The 14,457-nt window shown below is 41.9% G+C and overlaps 1 protein-coding gene and 1 long non-coding RNA gene across 2 annotated transcripts in view; one reads left to right on the top strand and one right to left on the bottom strand.

Annotated features, from left to right (window-relative positions):
- Positions 1-14,457, top strand: part of PLEKHM3 (pleckstrin homology domain containing M3) — a 207,057-nt gene that overhangs the window by 173,697 nt on the left and 18,903 nt on the right. The window lies entirely within an intron of this gene.
- LOC139032173 (uncharacterized) lies at positions 1,956-6,633 on the bottom strand. Its single transcript, XR_011484688.1, has 2 exons — positions 5,727-6,633; positions 1,956-2,357 (listed from the first exon to the last, which is right to left on the bottom strand). It is a non-coding gene; the product is annotated as an uncharacterized lncRNA (long non-coding RNA).

Raw genomic sequence — 14,457 nt, 5'->3', positions numbered from 1 at the left:
ATTAACAAACTTGATAGCCTTTTAGGTAGGCTGACCAAAAAATTAAGAGAGAAGATACAGATTGCCAGTATCAAGAAAGAAAAAGGGTATAGCAATTAAAAGAATTTTTAACAGGCAGTATAAACAACTTCATGCCAACAAGTTAGACAACTTAGATTAAATGGATAAATTTCTAGAAAGACAAAGTAACAAAACTGACTCAAGAAGAAATAGAAATATGAATAGGCCTTCAACAAGAAATTGAAATAGTAATTTTTAAATCTTCCCATGAAGAAGTCAGATGGCTTCACTGGTGAATTTTGTTGAATATTTGAAGAAATAACACCAATTCTTTACACTATGATAAAGAGGGGCATTATATAACAATAACTGGATCAGTTCTTTGAAAAAAAAATAACAGTCTTTAATGTGTTATGAACAGAGAGTCAAAAATTCATGAGGCAAAAACCAACAACTGCATGGAGAAACAGATGAATCCACAATTATATTTAAGTATATCCATTATTATGGTTGGGCTTCCCTGGTGTCTGCAATGCGGGAGACCCTGGGTCGGGAAGATACCCTAGAGAAGAGAATGGCAACCCACTCCAATATTCTTGCCTAGGAAACCCCATGGACAGAGGAGCCTGGTGGGCTGCAGTCCATGGGGAAACAAAGAATCAGACACAACTGAGCAAATAATAATTATTATAGCTAGAGACTTCAGCACCCCTTTGTCAGTAACTGACAGATCCCATAGGCAGAAAATCAGTGAATGTATAGTTAAATTGAAAAGCACTATCAACCAACTGAATATAATGGACATCTATGTCAATTCATGTGGTCCATCCAAAAACAAAATACACATTCTTCTCAAGCTCAAATGGAATATTTACTAAGAGAGAGACCACATTCTGGGCCATAAAACACATCTGGACAAATTTTAAAGAATAGAATTTATGTGAAGTATGGTCTCAGACCATAATGAAATTAAACTATAATCAATAATAGAAAGATACTTGCCAAATACCCAAATATTTGAAAATTAGCAGTATACCTTTAAATAATATGAGTTTATAACTTATGTCCACTTAAAAATCTACATGTGGGTGTTTATAGCAGCTTTATTCCTAATTGCCCCAAATTGGAAACAACCCAGTGTATGGGTAAGGAAACTGTAGTATATCCATATAGTGCAGTGTTATTCAGGGATAAAGGAAATGAGCTATTATGCCACAAAAGGACGTGGAGGAAACTTAAGTGCATATTATTGAGCGAAAGAAGCCAATCTGAAAAAGTTACTTACTATATGATTCCAAGTATGTGACATTACGAAAAAGGCAAAACTATACAGACGGTAAGAAAATCAATGGTTACCAGGGTCTTCTCTGAGAGAGGGCAGGGAGGAATGAATAGGTGAACCACAGGAAGTTTGGGGGCAATGAGATTATATGATTCTGTAATAGTGCATGCATGACATTATACATTTGTCAGAACTCATAGAACCGTACAACACAGAATAACTCTTTAGTTTAAACTGTGGACTTCAGTTAATAACATACCAATATTGGTTCATTAATTGTAACAAACTGCTACACTAATGCAAGATGTTGATAATCGGGAAAACTGGAGGTCAGTCATAATATGGGAACTCTGTACTACCTACTCAGTTTTCCTGTAAACCTACAACTGTCCGTAAAAATGTTGCTGTTTAGTTGCTAAGTTGTACCCAACTCTTTGGAACCTTGTGTACTATATAGCCTTCCAGGTTCCTCTGTCCATGGGATTTCCCAGGCAACCAGAGTGGGTTGCCATTTCCTTCTCTAGGGTATCTTCCCGACCCAGGGATCAAACCCACATCTCCTGTGTTAGCAGGTGGATTCTTTCCTGGGGAGCCACCGGGGAAGCCCTATCCTGAAATATAAAACTTGTTAAAACAGTTCAATCAGCAGAACATTTGGCTCAAAGATCAAAGCTGAAAAGTTTTAATAAACTTTATTAGAACAACTTTAGATCTACAGAAAAACCACAAAGATAATACAGAAAATTCCTTTGTATTCCATACCCAGTTTTCACTATTAACATCTTACGTTAGTATGGTACATTTGTTACAGTTCATGAACCAATATTGATACACAATTATTAGCTAAAATCCATAGTTTTTTTTTTTTCTGATTTCCTTAGTTTCTACCTAGTCATCTTTTCTGTTCCAGAATGTCACATGACGTTTAATTGCTTCATCGTTCTCTGCTCCATGGTGGTACCAATCTTTCAGACTTTGTTTTCATGGCCTTGACAGTTTTGCAGGGTACTGGTCAGGTATTTTGTACAGTCCTTCTATTGGGACACACTTGTCTTTCTTATGATTATACCAGGTTCTATGGGTTTGAGAGGAAGAACAAAGAGGTAGTATCATTTTCATCGTGATTTTCATCATGATGTCATATCATGGGTACATACTGTGAACGGGACTGATCACTGTAGCCTTGTGTCTTCACTTCTGAGTTACTCATCCCCCCACCCACTCCCATCACCTTTTTATACTTTCCTTCTGGAAGTCAGTATGTTCAACCCACACTTAAGCAGTGGGGACTTATATGAGTGCAATATGTACAAAGTCAGTTGGAATTCTTCTGCCCAAGAGATTTGTTTCTTCTTTCCCATTTATTTTTTCAATTATTCATTCATATCAGTATGGACTCATGCTTATTCATTTTATGTGTGTGTGTTAGTCCCTCAGTCGTGTCTGACTCTTTGTGACCCCATGGACTGTAGCCCACCAGGCTTCTCTGCCCATGGAATTCTCCAGGCAAGAATACTAGAGTAGGTTGCCATTTCCTTCTCCAGGGGATCGAACCTGGGTCTTCCTGCATTGCAGGCAGACTCTTTACCATCTGAGCCACCAGGGAGCCCACAATACATAAAACAAATAAAAAGTGTGTATTTTGTACTTTGGGTTGTAATCCAGTACCATGTGCTTGTGTTACTGGAACCGTTCCGGTTTCAGCCTTTTAAGCTCTTTCAGTTGGCTCCTGTGTCCCCTCGGCATATCATGGTGATTATGGAGGTTCTGGTGTTGAGCAGTTCCTTACTTTCTAGCACTGCCCAACGCTCCTAGCTCATCTTACATAATCCCTGCCCTAATCGTAGAAGCAGCCATTTCTCCAGGGGGCCCCTGCTCCTTTTTAATAGAGAATATTAGAAACCAGAATCGGGGTGCTGGGGTGCACACGCGTTTAAAGCCCCCAGTCTCGGTACTTGTCTCTTGCGAGGCAGAGGCGCTCCTCTCTCACTGCACATCTGGATCTCCTGTGAGATCTGGCTTCTTTAATCCTCAGACTCAGTATCTTCAAGGACTTCCCATGTGATTCTGAGTTACATGCAGGAGAAAGAACCCCTCCTCTAAGATACCTGTGGTCATCCAAGATGCTGGATTCTCACAACCAAAATGACCACGTTAGCACAGCCATGGGCTCATAAGGCCTTTACCCTGTAGGAAGGAATACAGTCAGAATCCTCTGTTTCTCCCTTAGTCAGATTCAGCTCCCTTTATTTGCTTGCACAGATGTCCGAGTCTGAAGGAGCCCTGAGCCTTCCTGGAATTCCAGGTCCATAATACTTTCCAGGAACCTGCTGAGCTTTTTCATGGTGTTCAATTTCCACTTAAACGCTGGACGTGGATTGTACACATCAATGGAAAAGGACAAACAGAAACCCTCGTAAAAGATTTACTGAAGGAAAACTGTAATCAGAAATTTAGAGTTGCAGATTTAAAACATATCTATAAAGATGTACTAAGTAAAGGCGGCACTGGTGGTAAAGAAGCCGCCTGCCAACGCAGGAGGCACGGCTGACCGGGGTTCAGTCCCTGGGTTGGGAAGATCCCCTGGAGAAGGAAGTGGCAGTCCACTCCAGTATTCTTGCCTGAAAAATCCTATGGACAAGAGGAGCCTGGAAGACCACAGTCCATGGGGTCACAAAGAGTGGAACACAACTGAGCACATACACATCCATAAATAAAAATAATAGTGGGATAAATTTTAAAATCTATGTGTAACTGAAATCTTTACGGATGAAGTGATGATAAATCAGGTTTTCTTGAAAATAATCTGATGTGGGAGGGAGAGGATAAGTATAGACGAAAGAGATAATCATTGAAGCGAGGTGATAGGTATGCAGGGGTTTATTATCCTGTCCTCTCTACTTTCTGAATATGTTTGACATTTTCCATAGTAAAATGTTTTAAAAATCTATATGTGAAAATCCTAGAAATTTAGTGAAGTTGTTACCACGTACATGTCTAACCCTCTTGGCTAAATTCAGCACCCCTGTGCCCTCAGAACTGTATTTAATATCCTTTCAGACCCAACTATCATGTGAACAACATAATTACAATTCAGTAAAGAACATTCCACAAGCATTAGAACTATTCATTCCTTCAATAAATGATTCACTGAGCATATTATGTTTGTGCACTGGGCTGGGTTCTGGAGACACAGAGTGAACTCGGCATGCTCCTTGCTCACAAATAGTTGACGGTCTCCGGTAAGAGACCGACAAGACACCAGGCGGTTGTGTTCACATGTGGGAGGAGCCACAGGAGAGGGGGTCGACCTGGGGTTCCCCTAAGGGGGATGACATGCACTGTGGGTAGAAAGATGTTCCACAATTTCTAAACAGAGGAGAAAACTCCATGTTGAGCTCTAAAGCACTGATTCATGCACTTCAGTACCAGCATATACCCAGTTCTAACATGCTTATTTGATTATGGCCATGTATCACCTGGACTTCCCAGGTGGCTCAGTGGTAAAGAATCTGCCTGCCAATCCAGGAGATGTGGGTTCAACCCCTGGATCGGGAAGATCTCCTTGAAAAGGAAATGGCAACCCATTCCAGTATTCTTGCCTGGAAAATTCCATGGACAGAGGAGCCTGGCGGGCTACAGTCTATGGGGTCACAAAAGAGTTGGACATGACTTGGTGATTAAACAACATTATCAAACATCGGTCAACTCTTAAGACTTTCTTTTCCTTATTAAATGAATTTTTCTGCAGAAGGAAACTTCACAAATGTGTAATTTAGAAATAAAACCCTAGTATTAATTTCTAGAACAGCATCTCTGGCTGACATAGCAACTATTCTGGGCTTGTAAAGGAATGGCACTAATACTTACTAGTGCCAGCAGTTTTCATATCTCATCATTTAATTCTTCTACCAGTCATCTGAGGAAGTATTGTTACCTCCATTTTTATAATGAGGAAACCTAGTTTCAGAGGAGGCAATTAACTTGGCCCAAGAGATAAAGCCAAAATGTGAACCCAGATACATCTGACTCTAAAATCCGTGCTTTTTCCATTGTACATCACCGTTTTTTCTGTACCTATAGTCTTCAAACTGTTTTTGCAGCATACCCCCTAAAAGAAATTTGAAAATCGTATGTACCTGTTATTAAAGAAACTTCCCGGCAAAACTGTTCTTTACAATTTTCCCTTTATTTGCCAACCTGGATTTTTTTTATACTTGGAGCAATGAGCTGGAGTTAGATTGGGCTGGGGGAAAGCTCTGCCTTTGTTTTGTGAAGTGGCCAAAGGGCTATCCTGAGGGGGCGGGGGACCTGGGAAAGGGGACCACAGCCAGGCTTCCCCCTCTGTGCCGCCGGGGCAGGCCATGTTTGGCCAGGGGTACCTGTGGAATGAGGGCCTGCCTTTATCAGGTTTAGGAAGGCACATCCCAGATTAAACACATACCTCTCTCCTTTATGTAGGAAAACACTGAAATCCAGGTTGCAAGGTTTTGAATACAGTGCGAAGATCGAGAATCACAAACTGCTTTACTTTGAGCCCAATCCAGCATTTACCCCTGTAGAGGACTGAAAGGAGAGCTCAGCTCTAGGAGAGCGGGACCTTCCGTGAAAACAACGGTCCAGGTCTACATCCCGAGGAAGCAGGAATGACGAAGCACAGCCTTCTTGATGGAGAGTAAGAAATAAGGGCTCTAACTTCTCAGAAAGACAAATCAGAAGATTAGACGGATAACAGCCCTAAGATGTAAGGGAAAGCAGTCAGTATAAAAGCAAAAAAGTCACGTAAACCCACAGAATGACCCAGAACTTAGGTGGTTGTTTTTTTTAATCCTAAAATTACCTTCTATCCAGCTTTCTTTCCAACATCTCTGCATATCACGGATCTTCTTTTGTTACTAAGGATGGAATGCTGCTGAGGAGGCCATCCTGCTTCACACATGTCTGTGAAAGTGCCAGCCCTCAACCGTGAAATGTTTCCACATCACAAGGACATAAATGCTCCCTCTTAGATAACACTCTGCATGCGTTTTAACATAAGACTTACAAAATATACCAGCTATCATAAATCAGTTCCATCCTTTCAATCTGATACATTCAGCCATGTTGAATTTTTCATGTCACAGACAAGCCATCCCCACAGGTTTTCCAGTATGGAAAACATTGCACTTTAAGATTTAATGACCCCACTCCTGTATTTAGATATGGAGTGGGCTTCCCTGGTGGCTTAGATGGTAAAGAATCTGCCTGCAGTGCAGGAAAAGAAGAAAGAAAGTGAAGTCACTCAGTCATGTCCGACTCTGTGACCTCATGGACTATAGCCTGCCAGGCTCCTCCATCCATGGGATTTTTCAGGCAAGAGTACTGGAATAGGTTGTCATTTCTTTCTCCAGAGGATCTTCCTGACCCGGGGTTCAAACCCGGGTCTCCCACATTGCAGGCAGACTCTTTACCATCTGAGCCACAAGGGAAGCTCTGGTTCAATCCCTGGGTTGGGGAGATTCATTGGAGAAGGAAATGGCAACCCACTCCAGTACTCTTGCCTAGAGAATCCCATGGACAGAGGAGCCTGGCAGGCTACAGTCCATGGGGTCTCAACAGGTGGGTATGACTTAGTGACTAAACCACCACCACATGAATTTGGTGGGTTTCATATAGTAAGCATCCCGTAAGTATTTACTGTTTGGTCCAACTCTCCCAAGTATGCTATGTGTGTTCATTAAGAACACTGACAGAGCTTTTTTAAAAAACTGATTAGTTCAGTTCAGTCACTCAGTCGTGTCCAACTCTTTGCAACCCCATGGACTGCAGCACGCCAGGCCTCCCTGTCCATTGCCAACTCCCAGAGTTCACTCAAATTCATGTCCATTGAGTCGGTGATGCCATCCAGCCATCTCATCCTCTGTCATCCCCTTCTCCTCCTGCCTTCAATCTTTCACAACATCTGGGTCTTTTCAAATGAATCAGTTCTTTGCATCAGGTGGCCAAAGTATTGGAGTTTCAGCTTCAGCATCAGTTCTTCCAATGAATATTTAGGACTGATTTCCTTTAGGATGGACAGGTTGGATCTCCTTGCAGTCCAAGGGACTCTCAAGAGTCTTCTCCAACACCACAGTTGAAAAGCATCAATTCTTCGGTGCTCGATAGTCCAACTCTCAATCCATACATGACAACTGGAAAAACCACAGCTTTGACTAGATGGACCTTTGTTGGTAAAGTAATGTCTCTGCTTTTTAATATGCTGTCTAGGTTGGTCATAACTTTTCTTCCAAGGAGCATCTTTTAATTTCATGGCTGCAGTCACCATCTGCAGTGATTTTAAGAGAATTTATAATACTGGCACTGAGTGAAAAAAGTCAGACAGGGAAAGACAGATATTGTATGATATCACCTATAATGTGGGATCTAAAAAAGCAAACTCATAGCTAGATCAGATTAGCAGTTGCCAGGGGTGGGGGTATGGAGTGGGCGAAATGAGTTAAGGGGGTCAGAGGTACAGATTTCCGTTTATAAGATGAATAGTGTATAGCATGGTGGTGGCAGCAGCAGCAGGCTTAGTCGCTAGGTCATGTCTGACTCTTTGCAACCCTATGGAGTATAGCCCACCAGGCTCCTCTGTGCTGGGAATTTCACAGTCATGAATACTGGAATAGGTTGCCATTTCCTCCTCCAGGAGATTCTCCCAATACAGAGATTGAATTGGAGATAGCAATACCATATCATATATTTGAAAGTTGCTAAGAGAATATATCTTAAAAGTTCTCAGCAGAAGAAAAAATTGGGACTATGTGACGTGATACAGTTAGCTAAACTTATTGTGGTTATCATTTTGTAACATGTACCTATATCAAATTATCATGTTGTATTCCTGAACCTAATGCAATATTATATGTTAACTATATCTCAATAAACCTGGGAAAAAATACTTACGAAACTAGAGGAGCATTGGGCTTTCCTGGTTGCTCAGTCAATAAAGAATCTGCCTGCAATTCTCAGGTTCAATCCCTGGGTTGAGAAGATCCTCTGGAGAAAGGAATGGCTACTCATTCCAGTATTCTTGCCTGGAAAATCCCACGGACAGAGGAGCCTGGCGAGCTACCATCCATGGGGTTGCAAAGAGTCAGACATGACTGAACGACTAACATTCAGAGGAGCACAGTTTCAGTCTGAAGTAACACTGCAGCTTTCTACATAAGGTTGAAGCAGCTGGTCTATCATTTCAAGTATTTCTCGGGCGTGAGTGTTGGCCTAGGGAGAGTGGTGACATGCCCTTGTCCTAGGAAGGCATCCCCGAGCGTGTGTTCTTCCTGTGTTAGGGCATCTGCGGCTACTGGGTATTCTTCTAAAGGGGTTACGTGTTTTGTTAAAGCGCTAGGGGCTTGGAGCAGCAGACTGAGTGTGAGCTAGTAGTTAGCCGCTTCCCACTCTCCTTCAGGAAACCACGATTGCACACAGGACCCTGAACGTACCAACACCAAACTCTTACCGGTTGAGTTAACACACTCGGACCCACATCCAGTCTGCACACATTCACAGGATACTCCCTACATTGGTCTATTGAGAACAAACACTGGCCGCATGGAACAGCCCACAGTCAGGGAGTTTCTAAGAGGTCCTGTCCTCTTTTTCACTTTTAAAATCTATTTTGTCAGGTTGTGCTGTGTTTAGTCGCTCAGTTGTGTCCGACTCTTTGCGACCCCATGGGCTGTAGCCTGCCAGGCTCCTCCCTCCGTGGGGATTTTCCAGGCAGGAATACTAGAGTGGGCTGCCATGCTCTCCTCCAGGGGATCTTCCCAACCCAGGGATCAAACCCAGGTCTCCCACATTGCAGGCGGATTCTGTGCTGTTTGAGCCACCAGGCAAGCCATTTGTCAGGTTAGCTTACAGAAGAAGAAAAAAAGTCTCCTAAAGAATTCAGTTCAAGCCCCATCACTTTCATCCATTTTGGCCAAACTCCAGAAATGTCTAGCTTGTACCAAAGAGCATAGGGACTCCTCGCAACACCTTGACCTCTGGAATTGGCCTTTGTCATTTTGCATCTCATTGCAATTCATATCATCCTGCCCCTGAGGACCCGAACTTGTTGGGGCATGGACTTTGTTCTTTGTCTTGGCACCCTCTGCCCTTCTTTAAGCTTCATAAACACATGAAGCTTCAAGTGCCTAACTGTAGTCCAACCTTTAAAAGGTTTGTTTAAAAAGAGAGAAAGAAAACTGCTTCATTATGAAGTATAGAATTACTTCTTCACACAGAACATGCTGAGATGGGCAATTCTTAGCACAGCTTCAACAGTCCATTAAGAGCTGTGTTTCCCACTGCCCTAGTTTCCTTTGATTTGTTCATGGAAGGTAACTGTGGAGATGGTTTTGCCTAAGTTGTCACTTAACGTGCCTAGAAAATTATCAAACTCTGGATCTGTCAGCGACCTTACAAAGTCTCTTCCATTTTTCTGGGCAGCCTGTGAGAGTTTGTCATTTCATGAAAGAGAGTTTCACGTTTAGGCAGGAATCTTTTGGTGGGAGTCAGGGGAGTAGGAGAAAACTCTACGCACCACGCAGAAGCTGGTCTTCCCTTGTAGCTTCCTATTTGCTCAGCCTTCAGTTTGTGTGAGTCCCTGCACAAACAGACCAAATACCTGGATTATGCCCTCATCTGGACTCGAATACACATACATTACATACCCTTTTTTCACTAATCAGCCTGACACATTCCTCTGTTGGTAAATGGTTCCAAAACAAACACTGTCGGTGCACCTAATTAGCAGGTTCGTGGGCTGTGCTTGGCAGTCCTGTTACATCCTGTTCAACAATAGGGAACAACAGCCTTGGCTGAGTCGGGTGTTAGGGAGGGAACAGCTTCCCCCCAATGCATATACACTTTTTTAATGATATTTCCTTTCTGTGGCTTTTCTTGGGACGCAGCCACTCAGCAAGTACTGTAATGAGGTGTGGGATTCTCCCAGCAGCTCGAGGGAATTTGGACTCCTCCTCGTAGGTGCCTTTGCTGAGGAACCAGTGGTTTGCATCTGCTTAATGCTGCTTGCCCTCTTTCTCTTTCCTCTCTCTCTCTCTCTCTCTCTCTCTCCCTCTGGTGTTGAAGAAGAGCATATTAAGGAACTTTCTCCATAGTTCTCCAACTCCCCCGCCTATGTTCTAGAATCAAAATTACTCACAAAGATGGAAGGACCTGTAGAGACCATGTCAACATTTTTAGCGTAGAAACACTGAAGCCCAAAGAGCATGCAGATTTTGTGAGGGGCAGAAGGAGGACACTGACTTCCAAGATGGAATTCTGCTCCACTAGGCTACCTGACTGCCTGCTCTTCAGTGTATGTATTGAGTAAAGGTTCTCCTTGATAAAAACTGGAGCACAACGCTGGTTTTTTTGGCTTTTAAACTTTGGTCAAAGAGTAACTTGGTAAATAACATTTCACCTTGGCCTGGTGGCTCCTATATTCACACACTGAAATGTTTCAGAACGTCTGCTGATACAGGCAAGACTTTTGTGTAATCCTCAGCACTGACCTGACCCTTTATGCCATTAAGCCACTTGATAAATACCATGCATTTGTAAACACAATCCTAGCTGGTGAGGCTGCTATTGTTTTTTGAAGTCATTTGGTCACTTGAATAGATGGCTTTTGTCTCCCCCAGACATATTTCTTACCAAGTTTCTAGTTACGTGTCTGGTTAATATTGTGTTAGTCATCTTATCTCTAAGTTTTTCAGTTAACCTAATTTTTTGTGGTTTGGAGTGGGGGGTAAGTTATTTAACTTCTGTTTTACCTTTCCAGCTGTAAAATTGATTGATGTTCATTAGAGAAAATGCTTAAAGTACATGAAAATATAATGAAGAGAATTCTCCATACTTATGTATGCATATATATTTTTTAATAAAATTGAGATTGCATCCAGTCATTTTATCACATCATAGTAGAACCAGGAAAATAGTCGTATTTAACCTGTATATTTTCACTAATGCGTAATTTTACAGGGAAAAAAATGTAACTGGCTGTAAAATTGTGAAGATCCATTTAATAAACAGAGGCAGGCTAGTCCTCAGAAAAATCACTGGACTGATGACTTGAAAGCCTAGATGTCATTCCTAACTCTGCCACTCAGTTGCTTCGTGACCTTCAACAAGCCATCCCCTACCCTCCTACCTGTCAGGCATGTGACACTGTTTTAAGCTCTTATTGACCAAAGTAAGACCTTTTTTTTTTTTAGTGAAAAAATAAAATTGATTTTTTTTTCATTTATTTTTATTAGTTGGAGGCTAATTACTTCACAACATTGCAGTGGGTTTTGTCATATATTGACATGAATCAGCTTTACTTCAGGTCCATGGCTTAACATTTTGTATTAGTCTCTTGATAGTTTGTCATGACGTTTTCAGGGAAGTTGACTGCTTTTTTTAAATACAATCCACCCAAAGGGATTAAGATATAAATTCAAATATTGATTCAGTCCACCATTTTGAAATAAGGTAGGATTCTTAAGAAAATAGACTCTGTTTTGCTCACTGCTCCATCCTCTACATCTAGTAAATGCTCAATAAATCGTTTATGAATGGATGGTTTATTTTACTTTGGCTTTTCAAATCCGTACTTAGCTATTTTATTTTAAATAGCTTTTAAGCTCATTTCAGGGAATTTGCCTGCTTAAATGTAGACATTGCCAAGATATCTGACTTTTATCGAGTGATCGCTAACATTCAATTATATATTAGGGACAGATGTGTTTTACTGGCCCAGTGGAGACTTCACTGTCAAAACTTGAGCTTTGCTAAGCTACCCAGGTAACTTAATTTTCAAAACATCTTTTAGGTAACTTCTTAGTGTGTGCTTTTTCCTTCTCTGTGGGACTGTAAATAAGTAACCTGAATACACAATGGAGAAGAGAAAGAGTATTTACCTTTCCATATAAAAAAATGTTGACTTTTCAGACTGAGCAATATGTTTTGAAATGAACTGTTTTTATACTTTAGAATTACAAGAGGTACAATAGTATGTTGGTTTTGTCAGTATAGGTTTATGATGGTTTGAGACTTTTTCATCCAACTGTAGGAGTACAGATAGTATCCTGTTAGTTGTTTTCTTGTTTTTATTTCAGCATCTAATGTGCACTATCATATCTTTATTAAATCCTTTCAGTATTTTGAATAGTAAACCACTCAATGCTGCATCAGGAAACATCTGCCTATGCCATCTATAGCTACCATTAAGAATCGTCTGGTTCCTGATTCTCTCATAGTACGTAAAACAGAGTTAAAGGCACAGTTCATTGACATTTGCACTCTGTACAAAAGTTGCTCTTTAGACTGAATTGTATGAGAGCATAGAACTTGGGGAGCTTAGCAGTCATTTACACATCGCCCCCACACCCTGCAACACACTCCCCTTCCCCATGCCACCCCACCATCCATGGATGCCAGCATCCCCTGCAACACCATTCCCGTAGGTAGTTGGAGATTCAGGCTGTCAAACAGCGCAGTATCCTTTCTGCCTCACCATGTTACCAGCACTTGCCTGAAGTTTGAGGGAGGCAGAAAGCATCCTAGGAGGGGGAGGGTAAAAGACTGCTGTGTAGCCTTAACTAGCTAGTTTCACTTACTTCTGGTGATGGATGAGGGTGGGCGTGGGTGTTCTCACCAAAATTAACGAGAAGAATTTTTTTGATGAGAGAACAGGGAAAGAGAGTATTAAAAGAAGTGGTTCATGAGACTTCCCTGGTGGTTCAGCAGTTAAGAATCCAGCTTGCAGTGCAGGGGATGCCCATTCGATCTCTGGTCAGGGAACTAAGGTCCCACATGCCACAGAAAACTAAGTCCATGCACCACAACTAGAGTCCATGTGCAAGAGATCCCACGTGACACAATGTAGGAACATCCCCGTTTTGAAGATCCCCAAACAGCCAAATAAATAAATATTTTTTAAAAATAATTCATGTGAAAAACAGAAATGCCTTTTATAAAACCAGTAACATAATAGACTGACTTGCAAATAATGAACCAGTGACAGGTTTAAAGACTGCACTGGAAATATTGGAAGCCACTGATTTGAAGTAAGGTAACTTAAGCTAAAAGATCTAGTTAGGCTTCAGCATGGGGAAGTTGAAGTATCTTAAAGCTCTTCTTTAAGAGGGGAGTTGACGCGTTCTTTTTCTAGAAAGAGGTGGTGGAGAGAAAGGAAATTTAAATTAAAAGACTTAGGTAGGAAAGCAGCTTGTATCAGTGACTGGGAAGAAAAACTTCAGAATTGAGAATGAAGAAGCAAGCAGAATTTCGCTGGGAAGACAAGGGGTGGAGTTGGGTAGGATGACATTAGGGTGGAAGAGTGAAGCCTGAGGGAGGGCATGATTTTCCTGCAGTCAGAAAGAGGCACCAGCCCAGGGGCTAAGGGACACCAGTGATGTGAATGTCAGAGCAGCAAGCATGAAAGGTGACTTTTCCCTTCCTCCGCTTTCCTGAGAGTTATATAAAGTCCACTGTTTAGAAGAGAGAGACCTGGGACTTCCCTGGTGGTCCAGTGGTTAAGACTCTGAGCTTCCAGTGTAGGGGGCGCAGGTTCAATCCCTGGTCAGGGAACTAAGTAAGATCTCACATGCTGCACTGCACAGCCAAAAGATAAATAAATCTTAAAAAATGAGAAAGAGAGACCTAATCGGGCAAACCCTAATGCTTAGAAAGTACCTAAGAGCAGTTCTTAGCCCTCCTCCCCACCTAACCCCACAAAAGTTTCCTATCTCAGTTTTTCTCACTGAGGGGTCTAGAGGGCTTGCCCACGTCACCTCCCAGAGACACTGAAAGGCTTAGTTATTAGTTAGCAAGCACGTTGTTAACCGGACCTAAGCAAAAGGCACCCACTGGCTTCTCCCAGTGAACGAACACATTGCTCCCCTTGAGAGTTTCCTTTGCTGATATACAACCCTCTAGCCTTCTCCACCCTAGTCCTGTCTTATGAGTCAATATACACAGTGCTGAAAGAAATACAACTTGCCGTGACGTCCTGGTATCTCATGTGTCTGCTTATTACTTGTGTACATCGTATAACTATCCATAACTTTTTTTTATTACTGTGTTATCAGTTTCAGGGGCTTCCCTGGTAGCTCAGCTGGTAGAGAATCTGCCTGCAATGCAGGAGACCCCAGTCTGATTCCTGGGTTCGGAAGCTCCCCTGG

This window comes from Odocoileus virginianus, chromosome 30 (assembly GCF_023699985.2).
Source record: "Odocoileus virginianus isolate 20LAN1187 ecotype Illinois chromosome 30, Ovbor_1.2, whole genome shotgun sequence".
Taxonomy (NCBI): Eukaryota; Metazoa; Chordata; class Mammalia; order Artiodactyla; family Cervidae; genus Odocoileus; species Odocoileus virginianus.
The sequence above is the reverse complement of the archived record's forward strand: the minus strand, read 5'-3'. Positions and strand labels throughout refer to the sequence as shown.